Source organism: Nylanderia fulva, unplaced genomic scaffold (genome assembly GCF_048542155.1).
Source record: "Nylanderia fulva isolate GAGA-0341 unplaced genomic scaffold, ASM4854215v1 Scaffold1127, whole genome shotgun sequence".
Lineage (NCBI taxonomy): Eukaryota > Metazoa > Arthropoda > Insecta > Hymenoptera > Formicidae > Nylanderia > Nylanderia fulva.
The window spans coordinates 1-12,583 of NW_028189332.1; the positions used below are offsets into that span (position 1 = coordinate 1).

At 52.0% G+C, this 12,583-nt stretch overlaps 1 non-coding gene and 2 pseudogenes across 1 annotated transcript; all 3 read right to left on the minus strand.

Moving 5' to 3' along the window:
- Positions 1-1,603, minus strand: LOC146724858 (large subunit ribosomal RNA; annotated as a pseudogene; the record flags this gene model as incomplete).
- Positions 1,604-2,635: 1,032 nt separating this feature from the next.
- Positions 2,636-2,790, minus strand: LOC146724859 (5.8S ribosomal RNA). The gene has a single exon (XR_014926108.1). It is a non-coding gene; the product is annotated as a 5.8S ribosomal RNA (ribosomal RNA).
- Positions 2,791-3,603: 813 nt separating this feature from the next.
- LOC146724860 (small subunit ribosomal RNA) lies at positions 3,604-4,332 on the minus strand (annotated as a pseudogene; the record flags this gene model as incomplete).
- Between the last annotated feature and the right edge of the window lie 8,251 nt (positions 4,333-12,583).

Consider the following 12,583-nt stretch of genomic DNA (forward strand, 5'->3'; position numbering starts at 1 on the left):
GATTCCGACTTCCATGGCCACCGTCCTGCTGTCTTAAGCAACCAACGCCTTTCATGGTGTCCCATGAGCGTCGAGTTGGGCGCCTTAACTCTGCGTTTGGTTCATCCCACAGCGCCAGTTCTGCTTACCAAAAATGGCCCACTTGGCACTCTGATCCGTAGATGCTCGTGGCTTCATAATTCAAGAAAGCCAGAGATCTCACCCATTTAAAGTTTGAGAATAGGTTGAGGTCGTTTCGGCCCCAAGGCCTCTAATCATTCGCTTTACCAGATGAGACTCGCGCGCGTTCCGTGCAGGAACGGCCGAGTGCCAGCTATCCTGAGGGAAACTTCGGAGGGAACCAGCTACTAGATGGTTCGATTAGTCTTTCGCCCCTATACCCAGTTCCGACGATCGATTTGCACGTCAGAATCGCTACGGACCTCCATCAGGGTTTCCCCTGACTTCGTCCTGACCAGGCATATTTCACCATCTTTTGGGTCCCAACGTGTACGCTCTGGGTGCGCCTCTTCTCGCGATGAGAACGAGACGCCCCGGGAGTGCGAGGCCGCATCGCGACGCGGCCCATCCTCCCTAGGTCGACGGCCAGGGCCGACCTTCACTTTCATTACGCCTTTAGGTCTCGCGACAAGTCCCAATGACTCGCGTACATGTTAGACTCCTTGGTCCGTGTTTCAAGACGGGTCCTAAGAGTACCCAAAGCAGTAGCGTCGCCGACCGGTATCGGTCTCCCGCGAGACCGCGGGAGACGTTCGCAGGCCTGTCGAAGGTGTACCGTACTGTAACCAACAGCGGGCCAGGACCGGGGACGGCGCGAAGTCCGTAACCTCCGAGTACCGTGGTGCGCGCTTGCGACGGTCTCGACGCACCGTGAATAGTGCGGCCTGATACCTTGCGCGTACCGCCGAGCAGCCGGCCGGGCGACCGAGGGTTTGTCGCGTGCCGTTTTACCGGCGACGCGACAGACACCGCACCCGGGCCGTAGACCGACACCCAGCGGGTCGCGACGTTCTACTTGGGGAGAAGTGCACGACGACGAGCGCCGGACATCGGCGCACGGTAGCGTGCCCGCGCGCGAGCCGCAAGGACTCCGCGGGACATCGCCGACCGACGCGAAGCCAGCGCCGCTGACGATGAATCTCCCCGTTCGATCTTTTGGGTTTCTTAGGTTTACCCCTGAACGGTTTTACGTACTCTTGAACTCTCTCTTCAAAGTTCTTTTCAACTTTCCCTCACGGTACTTGTTCGCTATCGGTCTCGTGGTCGTATTTAGCCTTAGATGGAGTTTACCACCCACTTTGAGCTGCACTCTCAAGCAACCCGACTTTAAGGAGAGATCCTCCCGAGGCGCGCACCGGTCGCTACGGGCCTGGCACCCTCTACGGGTAAGTGGCCCCATTCAAGATGGACTTAGACGCGACGCGGCACCTCGGGATAAGCGGATCCTCCCAAACACCACATTTCCCTGCGGCGGAACCGCGGGATTCGGTGCTGGGCTCTTTCCTGTTCGCTCGCCGCTACTAAGGAAATCCTGGTTAGTTTCTTTTCCTCCGCTTAATAATATGCTTAAATTCAGCGGGTAATCTCGCCTGCTCTGAGGTCGTCGCATAATGAGCTTTCGTAGCCGTTTGCCTCCTCCGCGTCGCTCATCGTCGTCTCTCCTCTATAATATATATTATAAGAGGGAGAGAGAGAGAGCGTCGAACGAGAGAGCAGCAGCGGCAGCACACGAAATACGCGAGAAGGCAAATCGCCGGGGCGCTAACCGCACACACACTCGTTGGTGGTAATGGAGACGATATATCGCGGGGTTCGAGATTCTCGGCTCCCCCTTCTCTTTTATATACGAAATTCGGGCGGAATCGATTCGACGAGTACACGACGCGGCGCGCCGGTCCCCTTTTTTCGCTTTACGAAAATTTCGTGGACTCGGACACGCGGTCGGCTTGCGATTCAAAACCCTTCTCCGTAAAGAGGTAAAGGATTACGAATGCTCTCTCCGCCGGACGACGACGCGCCGTATATTTCTCCGTAATACCGTTATGTGTGCGGGCAAGGGCGCCTCGGCATAAGACGCGCGAGCGCTATCGCACCGAGAGACGCGGCACAGAGTGCGAGAGCAGTCCGGTCAGTCTGTGTGATGTACGGAGAGGAGAGACGGTGAAACAAGCGCTACCTACTTTCGGGAGACAACGACGCACGCGCCGCTCTAGGGAAAGCGGTGCCATTTACCGTCCTGACCCTTTTTTTGGCCGTTTGTTGCTCCCTTCGCGCGCGCTCTTACTCTCATCCCATTTCTCCTCGGCTCTCGCGTACACACACGACTTGGATACACAAACGCGCTTCCCCTCTTAATTCGCGCAGCATTCTCTGGGCGCGCGTTCGCCAACGTTTTACACGCTTGTGCGCTTCTCCTCCTCATTATTATTATTTCGGTGTGTCATTTCAGACGACGCCAGGATTTGCACCGCGGCCGGTCGGCGCGGCACAGACACCTCGGGCGAACGTCCAACGATGGCTCGTACGCCCATTGTAAGCGTTGCACAGGGCACAGACGACGCGCGCGCCATTCTCTGGTCGCCCGCGTCGTAACCGTGCGCGCTTTTCGGACGCAAGCAGTTTAGGGGTACTAAAACGACCCTCAGCCAGGCGTGGTCCGGGAATTGTATCCGTGGACCGCAATGTGCGTTCGAAATGTCGATGTTCATGTGTCCTGCAGTTCACAAGTTGACGCGCAATTAGCTGCGTTCTTCATCGACCCACGAGCCAAGTGATCCACCGTTCAGGGTAATCGTTCGAAATTTTTGCGTTCGCGAAGAAACGCGCTTCTCGTTCAACCATCGTGGTCTCTTCTCTCGGACGAGAAAGAGAGAATAATCGTGGTGGCTCTTCGATCAGCCTGTCCGCGCGCGTCCGAGGACGCGCGCGGACCGCCGCCTCCCGCCAGGGAAGGCTACGGCACAAAGATAGAGTTGTGTGTTTCTCGTTCGGAGCGTCTCTCCCGCAACGGGAGAGCCGGGGCGGAAGCTTTTTGAAGAAACCGTCGGACCGACACAGTTGACAGATTGGTCGAAATATCATCGATCCCTTCTCTGTGTTATATATATATATTATAATAATATATGGGGGTCCTCTCGCTCGGCACTCGCGGTCGCACACAGTGTGTTCTCGGCACGCTGACCGCTGCCCCGCGACAACGGGGAGGGCGCGCGTCGACGAACGTCGTGGGTGCTGCACACACGCGTGCGCGGGCATAGGTTACCACCGGTTCGCGCTCAACGCCGAATCGACGCTCTGTGTGTGTGTGTGTGGCCGGAGAATGGCACACACACGAGCGTGATCGCGAAGCGTCTCGCTCCGAATCGTCGTCGAACACCGCCGGGCGCGCTGCTCTGCTTGCCGACTACTTTCGGTCAGAGAGGCGCGACGGCGTCCGTCGTTATATCAAAACACAACAACAAATTCCGTCAAATCCGTTATTTTTTTTTTCTCTGAGAGCGCCTTTTCAGCGCGTCCATTCAGTCGCCGACTGCTGCGAGCGCGCGTCTCTCCCAAAAGAGAGGACTCTCGACGCAGAGCAGGACCTCCGGAACGTTAATGATCCTTCCGCAGGTTCACCTACGGAAACCTTGTTACGACTTTTACTTCCTCTAAATGATCAAGTTTGGTCATCTTCCCGGCAACATCGGCAATGCCGAGACATTGCCGCGCACCAGTCCGAAGACCTCACTAAATCATTCAATCGGTAGTAGCGACGGGCGGTGTGTACAAAGGGCAGGGACGTAATCAACGCGAGCTTATGACTCGCGCTTACTGGGAATTCCTCGTTCGTGGGGAACAATTGCAAGCCCCAATCCCTAGCACGAAGGAGGTTCAGCGGGTTACCCGGGCCTTTCGGCCAGGGAACACACGCTGATTCCTTCAGTGTAGCGCGCGTGCGGCCCAGAACATCTAAGGGCATCACAGACCTGTTATTGCTCAATCTCGTGCGGCTAGAAGCCGCCTGTCCCTCTAAGAATATTTGTTTGTACGTTGGTAGTAAAAACCCGCCAGCCGAAGCCGGGGGCCTTCGCGATACCATAAGGTACGCCTATTTAGCAGGCTAGAGTCTCGTTCGTTATCGGAATTAACCAGACAAATCGCTCCACCAACTAAGAACGGCCATGCACCATCACCCACCGAATCAAGAAAGAACTATCAATCTGTCAATTCTTCCGGTGTCTGGGCCTGGTGAGGTTTCCCGTGTTGAGTCAAATTAAGCCGCAGGCTCCGCTCCTGGTGGTGCCCTTCCGTCAATTTCTTTAAGTTTCAGCTTTGCAACCATACTTCCCCCGGAACCCAAAAGCTTTGGTTTCCCGGAAGCTGCCCGCCGAGTCATCGGAGGAACTTCGGCGGATCGCTAGCTGGCATCGTTTATGGTTAGAACTAGGGCGGTATCTGATCGCCTTCGAACCTCTAACTTTCGTTCTTGATTAATGAATGAGGGAGAGAATGAGAGCGTTGCGGAAGTGAGTGAGATAGCGTGTATGAGAGTAATTGGTGCGAGACTCCGTAAATTCCTGTTTACGGAGACGAACAAAATTTCTAAGAGTGCGAGTGAGAAAATACTGGACATTGTGGGAGAATATGAGGAACAGATGATGAAAATGTTGTGCAAAAATGAGAGAATACAGGGAAAACTGGATGAGTGTATGCGTCGAGCGAGTCGGGATTTAGCCTACGGCGAAAGTGGAATGAGCTATGCGAGCGTGAGTGCGAAAAATGTTGAAAAGAGCGTGATTGAAAAGGTACAGGAAGTGAATGTGAAAACGAGTGAAAACGAAAGAGAAAAGTTATGCGGTAATAGTGAGAGCGGATGATGCAAGTGCGAATGTGACAAGTGAGGAAGTAAAGGAGAGAATGATGAAGCATGTGAGCAAGTCACTGAATGTGCGTGTGAAAGCGGTGAGGAAAGTGAGGAATGGAGGTGTAGCGATTGAGACGATGAGCGAGAGTGAGTTTAAAAGAATAAGAGAGTGTGGTCAGTTTAAGAATGCTGGCCTAAAGGTTGAGCTGCCTCGCAAGATAGGCCCAAAGATCATCTTGTACGTTGTGCCGAATGATATGGCGAGTGAAGTGTTAATGAGAGAAATGTATGAGAGGAGCTTGAAAGGGCGAGTGGATGAGAGAGTATTTATGGAACGTGTGCGTGTTGTGAGTAGGAATGCGAAGAAAGATGCAACCTGCGGAAATGTGATATTAGAAGTTACGAGTGCAATAAGAAATGTGCTCTGTAGTGACGGACGAGTGTTTGTGCATTGGAAGGCCTTTAGGGTGAAAGAGTTTTTCAGTGTGCTGAGGTGCCACAAGTGCTTCGCATTTGGGCACATGATGCGGCAATGCACCGAAAAGGAAAGACTGTGCCAAAAATGTGGATGTGTAGGACACATGATGAGAGATTGTAAAAAGGAAAGTGTGTGTAGAAACTGTAAGCTGAAAGGGAGCAAATGTGATCACTCGGTTCTGTCCGAAGTGTGTCCGGAATACGTGAGAGCGTTAGAGAGAGAGAAAGCGAGAATAAATGACGAATGAATGGTGCGTGAATGTGGTGCAGTATAACTGCCAGAGAGCGTATGCAATTATGTGTGATCTGGGTGAGATGATGCGCGAACGTCGAGTGAGTGTAGCACTGCTGCAAGAACCGTATGAAAGGCATGGACGTGTGGTGGGCTTGCCCATAGGTATGGATGTGATTGTGTGCGAAAGTGGGACGGTGAAAGCAGCAGTGGTGGTAAATGACTCTAGGTTAGACGTGATGTGCGTGAGAGAGTGTACGAATAAGCTTGGAGTGAGTGTGTGGTTGAAGGGGGACTTTGGCGAAATGTATGTGGTGTCCATGTATTGCCAGTATGGTAAGTGTATCGAGCCGTACTTGGCGTACATGGACAGAGTATGTGAGACGGCCGGGAGAAAGCGTCTGCTGACAGGTATGGATGCGAATGCCGTCTCTCCCTTGTGGTATAGCAAGGGTGGAGGCAGCAGAGAGAGTGAAGCGCGTGGTAGAATGATTGAGGAATGGATGATTGCGAGCGGGATGAATGTTGTTGAATGAGCCAAGCGAGTTTTACTCGTTCAGCGGGCCGAATGGAGAGAGTGACATCGATGTTACTTTCGTGAACGGCGTGAATGGAGGGTTCCGGTATGAGTGGGAAGTAAAGCCGACTGGGGAGTGATTGACCATAACGTATTGTTAATACGGATGGTACACAGAGAGAATGTAGGTACGAATGAGGGCATGCGTAGATGGGTGTGCAAGGACGTAGACTGGGAAGGATATATGTGTGATATGCGAGAGAGTGCGTTAGAGGATGCAGCGAGCGCCATAGACGAAGCGGATGCGCAGAGCTGTGTAGAGCGAATGATGAAATGTATCCATAGTGCGAATGATCGATGGATGAAGAGATGTAAACCTGTGTATGCTAGGAAGCTTGTGTGGTGGACGGATGAGCTTGAGAAACTGAAGAAGGCTGTAGGAAGGAGCAGACGTGCCTACCAGCGTGCGAGAAAGAGGAATGGAAGCAGAGTGGAAGAAAGAATGAATGAATATAAGTATGTTTTGCGGGAGTATAAGGAGGAAATGCGAAGAGTGAAAGAGGAAAATTGGAAGCGATTTGTGTGCGTGACTGGGAAGAGGGATCCATGGAGCGATGTATATAAGGTGTGCATGGGAAAGCGTGATAGGGTAAGATTAAGTGGCATAAAAGTGGGTGATAGAGTGACGAGTACATGGAAAGAAAGCGCGGATGAGCTAATGAAGAGATTCTTCCCGGCAGCAAGGACGAACGTGGCGATAGACGCCAGGGGAGACGTGAGGGAGGAAGAAAAGCAGTTTGAATGGAGCGAAGTGGATGTGGCAGTGAGATCGATGAAAGTGGGTAAGGCACCTGGTATGGATGGTGTGAGTGCTGAAATGTTGCGAGCGATTTGGCGTGCTGTCCCGGTATGGATGAAAAGAATGTATGATGTATGTCTGAATACAGCGTGTTTCCCCCCGGCGTGGAAGACTGCGCGGGTGGTAGTGTTATTGAAGTCTCCCGATAAACCTAGGTCGGACCCTGGGTCTTATAGGCCCATTTGACTGCTGTCCGTGCTGGGGAAAGTGTTGGAGCGAATGATGGTTGGAAGACTCGAGCGAACGATGGGTGGAAGAATGTGTGACGCCCAGTACGGATTCGTAAGGAATCGGTCGACCGAGGATGCATGGAATCGAGTGCATGACTGGGTGAATGGGTCGGAGAGAAATGTATGTGTTAGGAGTGTTCGTGGACTTCAAAGGAGCGTTTGATAACCTAGAGTAGGAATGTGTGATCGAGAAATTGCGTGAGGTTGAATGTGAAGAAATTGAATTATGGAAGAGCTATTTTAGCGGCAGGCGTGTATGCATGATGGGTGCGTGTGACACAGTGTGGAAAGACGTAAAGCGTGGCTGCCCGCAAGGCTCCATCTGTGATCCATTTATATGGAACCTAATGATGGATGAACTGTTGTGGCGGCTGCGTGAGAGTGAATGTAAAGTGGTTGCGTACGCGGATGACTTGTTGTTGGTCGTGGAAGGACAGAGCCGAGCGGAGTTGGAGAGAAAGGGTACTAAGTGGATGAGAATGGTGTACGAATGGGGAGTGAAAGTAGGTGTGAGTGTGTCTAAGAACAAGACTGTGATGATGTTGATGAAAGGTAGTATGGCTGGGACGAGGCCTCCCAATGTACGAGTGAATGATAGATGCGTGAGGTATGCGAGGAGCGTGAAATATCTGGGTGTTTGTGTGAGTAAAAGGATGAACTACAGGTTGCATCTGGAGTGTCTGAGAAAGAAATGTATGAATGTAATGGGAAAATTAAGACGCGTGTTGAGAAGTGAGTGGGGTTTGCGAAAGAAAGCTGTGACTGTGTTGTACAAAGGTCTGTTCATGTCGTGTGTGATGTATGGAGCGAGTGTATGGTATGGAGTGATGAGATTTGAATATGCGAGGGAGCTCATAAATAGGTTCCAGCGAGTGGTGTTGAGTGCGTGTCTGAATGTATGTAGAACGGTCTCCACGGCGGCCATGCAAGTCCTTATGGGTGGCTTGCCGTGGGACCTGGAGTGCGTGAGAAGAGGAGTGTTGTATAAGGTGAGAAAGGGAATTAGTATGAGTGAGTATAATGTAGTGAATGATAGTGACTTGCGTGAGAGAGGTGTGGAAGGATGTATGGAATTGGTGAGTGAAAGGCTGTATGAGATGTGGCAGAATAGATGGAATAAGTGCGAGAAAGGAAGAGTGACGTATGAATTTATACAGAATGTAAGGTTCGCGGGTGAGTGCCGAGAGTTCGAGCCTAGCTTGAGCCTGGGCTATATCCTGACAGGGCATGGAAGTTTGAATGAATTCCTGTATAAGCGTGGTCTGTCTGAGAGTGAGAGCTGTGCATGCGGAGCGGAGAGAGAGAATTAAAAGCATGTGTTGGTTGAGTGTCCAATGTATGGTGATGTGAGGAACCTGAGTGAGTGGGGTGTGATTGTGCGAGAGAATGGCAGTGTGGATGTGAGTCGCATGTTGGAATGTAAAGAAAGGTATGAAAGTGTTGGTGTGTATGCGAAGATTGTATTTCAGAGAAGGAGGGCGATGCTGAAAGGAGGATAAGAGAAGCCGATGTTCCCGAGGAACATAGGCCGACCACTGCCTGGGAGGTGTAGGCCTCCGAAAGCTGGGAGTGGTCTCGGCCACGAAGATCCAACCAGTGATCTTGACTGGTACCACGGGAGTCGGGTTGCCCAGGGGGATTCGTCCCTTGTCCCGGCAATTGAGGTCGGACTCGTGGGGGTAGTGGTTGAAGCCGCATGCTGGTTAGGGGCTCTCGGGCCTCGACGGGTGAGCAGCGTATCTGCTCGGGAACCAGTCCTGCACAGCTGGTAGAGCGTTGCACAGGCGCTCGCCCCAACCGGTGGGTTGCCGAAGAGTCCTACAAACTCGGAGGCGCTACTGGTAGTTCCTGGCCTGCTGGAACGAGCTGATTGGGCTTATCCCAATTCCGCACCCATGGGGGTCGTGTGATTAAGCTCTCTGAGCAGGTACCGCACGTTAAATCAACCACGGACATCTGTTCCTATCTACTTTCCCCAGGAGGCTACTGACGATTCGACAGTAGTACGGGCATGACGCACCCGGGGCCCCGAGGTCCCTTTCAAGCCAGGATGGGAGGCATCGTGTCTGGGGCTGCATGGCCGCGGGGAGGTTAAGTTGCGCGACCGCAAACGATCCTTCAGGGGCACCTGGCGCAACCTCTGTGGTATATAAGTCGCCTTACCCAGATGATGGAGGCTCTGCCTGAGTGGACATTTTTTTTCTTGCCATACTCGTGGGATATACATAAAAAGAACAAAACTCAAACAAAAACACAAAAACTTGGCTGATACTTTGGTAACGACTAATGCTGGCACGAAAGTAACCGAAACTCTGAACGCCGAAAAAGAGAGAAAAAGAGAATTGCTGTTTGCGCGAAGGGGATCTGTAAGTAGATCACCACCTCCTTCGGGTAGTACCCAAAAAGACACTGAAGAGACGCATGAAGGGAACACAAGGCTGAGTGATTCTGAAAATGAGAAGGATGGATATGAAAGATTAGAACAGAGCACAGGAGTAAATGAAGTAGAGGAGATGATGGAGACAAAGGAACAGCTCGAGACATTCATGTTTAATGATAACAACAAAATAACAAAATCTGCAATAAAATACATATTGTCCAAATGGGCAGTACTAGAAAATAGACTACATAATGTAGTTTTAGAAAAAGAAAAATGGAAAGCTGCTTACCAAGCTGTTGCTGACTTGAGGCCTAAAGGACTCTCCTATGCCAATGTTACGGCAGGAACTCCAAGGACTGCTACAGGTGCTGTAAAAGAAAAAGAAAGGAGGTCAGATACTACGCACAAAGTAGTACTAATTAAACCTATAAAAGAAGACGAAGATGCGAGAACGAATAGTGAAATAAAGAAGGAGGTTATAAAGGAACTGACAAGTACAAATAAAAGGCTGAGGATAAAGGCAATAAGGCAAATGAGAGGAAAAGGAGTAGTGGTGGAGGTGGATGAAAGAGACGGGGACTTTGTGAAAAGAATAAACCTAACAACAAAGAAATTGAAAGTAGAGGAGCCAAGGAAAATAAATCCTACTCTTATAATTTATGACGTAGACAGGGAATATAAGTTTGAAGATCTCAAAGAAGATTTCATAAAACTGTGACGATCCGGATCCAATCGAAATAGAAGAATACAAAAAGGATTGTGTGGGAGTAACTATGACTCTCTCGGTCCTCAAAGCAACACGCTGCGATGGTACTTAGAAAGAGTCGTGGTTGGTTCGTGATGCGCCAACGAAGTCCTCTAGTAAGGACCTTCAGCCTCTCACGTCCAAGTTGTACCTCCACCTCCTTGTGGTGCTCCCGGAAACGGCCTACTTTAAAAGTTTAAACTCGGTAGGTGTCGACTAAGAGAGTGTACAGCGAAGTGCGCCCCTAAGGGCTTCGGCCCATGCGCCTACGGTCATGGTGAGTTGTGGGGCTAAGAAAGACCGGGGTTTTTTGGGGGGCTCTCGGTTGTCAATCCGTTTGCCCCCCTACACGCAGTTAATTATGGAGAAAAATTTGAATGAGAATACTGTCCCGGGTTCTCGAATGGCCCGGGGACTGCGTGCGAGTGCTCGCTTGAGTGAGAGCGCGAGAGGTGCGGAGGACCCTGACGGGGTCGCAGCTGGTCCGTCGCAAACCACTATAAAGACCAGCCAGGCTGAAGTGGACAGCCTAGAGGAGGAAATGGTCAGCTGTGAGCAGTGTTCGGCGAGGTTCCGGAACATGCGTGGTCTTGGTGTCCACAAAGTACGTGCTCACCCACTACAAGCCAACAGTGCTATCAATGTTGACCGCGTAAAGGCCAGATGGTCAGTTGAGGAAACTAGACTCATGGCACGCGCTGAGGCTGAAGGCACCTTAGCCGGGGAGCTTTTCATTAACCAGTATCTGGAGACTAGGTTCCCCAATAGGAGTCTCGAAGCCATCAAGGGTAAACGGCAACAGGAGCCTTACCGAGTGATGGTTAGAGACTTCTGCCAAGAGATCCAATCGCGTCGCGCGATTGTGATCGATGAGGGCGATAGGGATGGTGCGGTGATGACACGAGCCGACACCATTCCTGCGGCCACTGAGGCTAGTACTGACTATCAAAGCGCACATCAGCCTTCCCCTGAACAAAGTTCTCAGAGGCTGCGGGACAAGATACAATCACTCGTAGAGCAGAGTGCGGCGTTCCGTAGCTACGAGGCTGATACTCTTGCTGGCACGGCAAGAGATGCTCTGACGGCGGGGAGGGTCGACGTCTTGGCTATCAAGAGATGGCTGGGCATGATCTTCCCTCGGCCGCTACAAGTGCGCCCTCCGCAACGCGTTTCGGCAAAGAAGCACTGTCCTCCAGTCAAGCGAGAGAGCAGGGAGCAGAGGAGAAAGAGGGAGTATGCAATTGTGCAATCCCTCTACAAGAAGAACAAGAAGTCCTGTTTGTCGCGTATCCTCGAGGGCGACTCGGTGCGCGAGAAGCCGTCTGCTGTCGAATTCTTTAACTGCTGGCGCCCCATTATGGAGGCCTCCAGCGGTGCGGATGGAGACATGACGGACTTGCGTGAGTCGTTTGGGGAAGCGGCACAGGCTGCGAGTGCTGGCCGGGGCCGTACGTCAAGTTTGAGAGGGATTCACCTCGAAGGTCTCGGCGATGGCGCTGCCACGGATCCAGTTCCTGTGGCGGATAAGACCTTGCTCTGGGATTCTATAACACCTGCAGAGGTAAACAGGATTTCCGTAAGGACTGGCACTGCGCCCGGATGGACCAGATTACGCCGAGGATGTGGAACGCTGTTCCTGCGATTCTTCGTGCGCTTCTGTTCAATCTGCTGCTCCTGGCAGAGACGATCCCCTCGTCAATCGCCACAACCAGAACGGTGGCCACAACTCCTTGAGAAGGGGGGTATGTCCGATCGGCCAGGTCCGACGGAGTACCGTCCTCTCAGCATAAGATCCGTTATAACAAGACACTTCCACAAGATATTGGCAAAGAGATTGGCAGCCCTCGACATCTTCGACAAGCGCCAAAGGGGGTTCCGGCCGGTGGACGGGGTATGTGAGAACGTCACAGTCCTTTCATCCGTGCTTTGGGACACCCGGAGGCGTTGTCGTTCTCTGCATGTTGCGTGCGTTGATCTGTCGAAAGCTTTCGATACGGTTGCGCACGCTGCTATTCATACGACTATCGATGAGCTGGGGCTCCCTCGGGAGTTTAGAGAGTACGTAAGGGCTGTTTATTCGAATGCGCTGACCGAGTTGCAGGGGGTCAGCGCTGAGGAAGTGTCGGCCATCATGATTGGCCGTGGCGTGAGACAGGGTGATCCGTTGTCGCCCCTGCTGTTCAATCTGGTCGTAGATAGAGCACTAGGAATTCTCTCGGAGGACGTTGGCTATCGGTTGGGTAACCGGCTTATCAATGCGCTGGGCTACGCAGACGACATTGTGCTCCTGGTCTCTA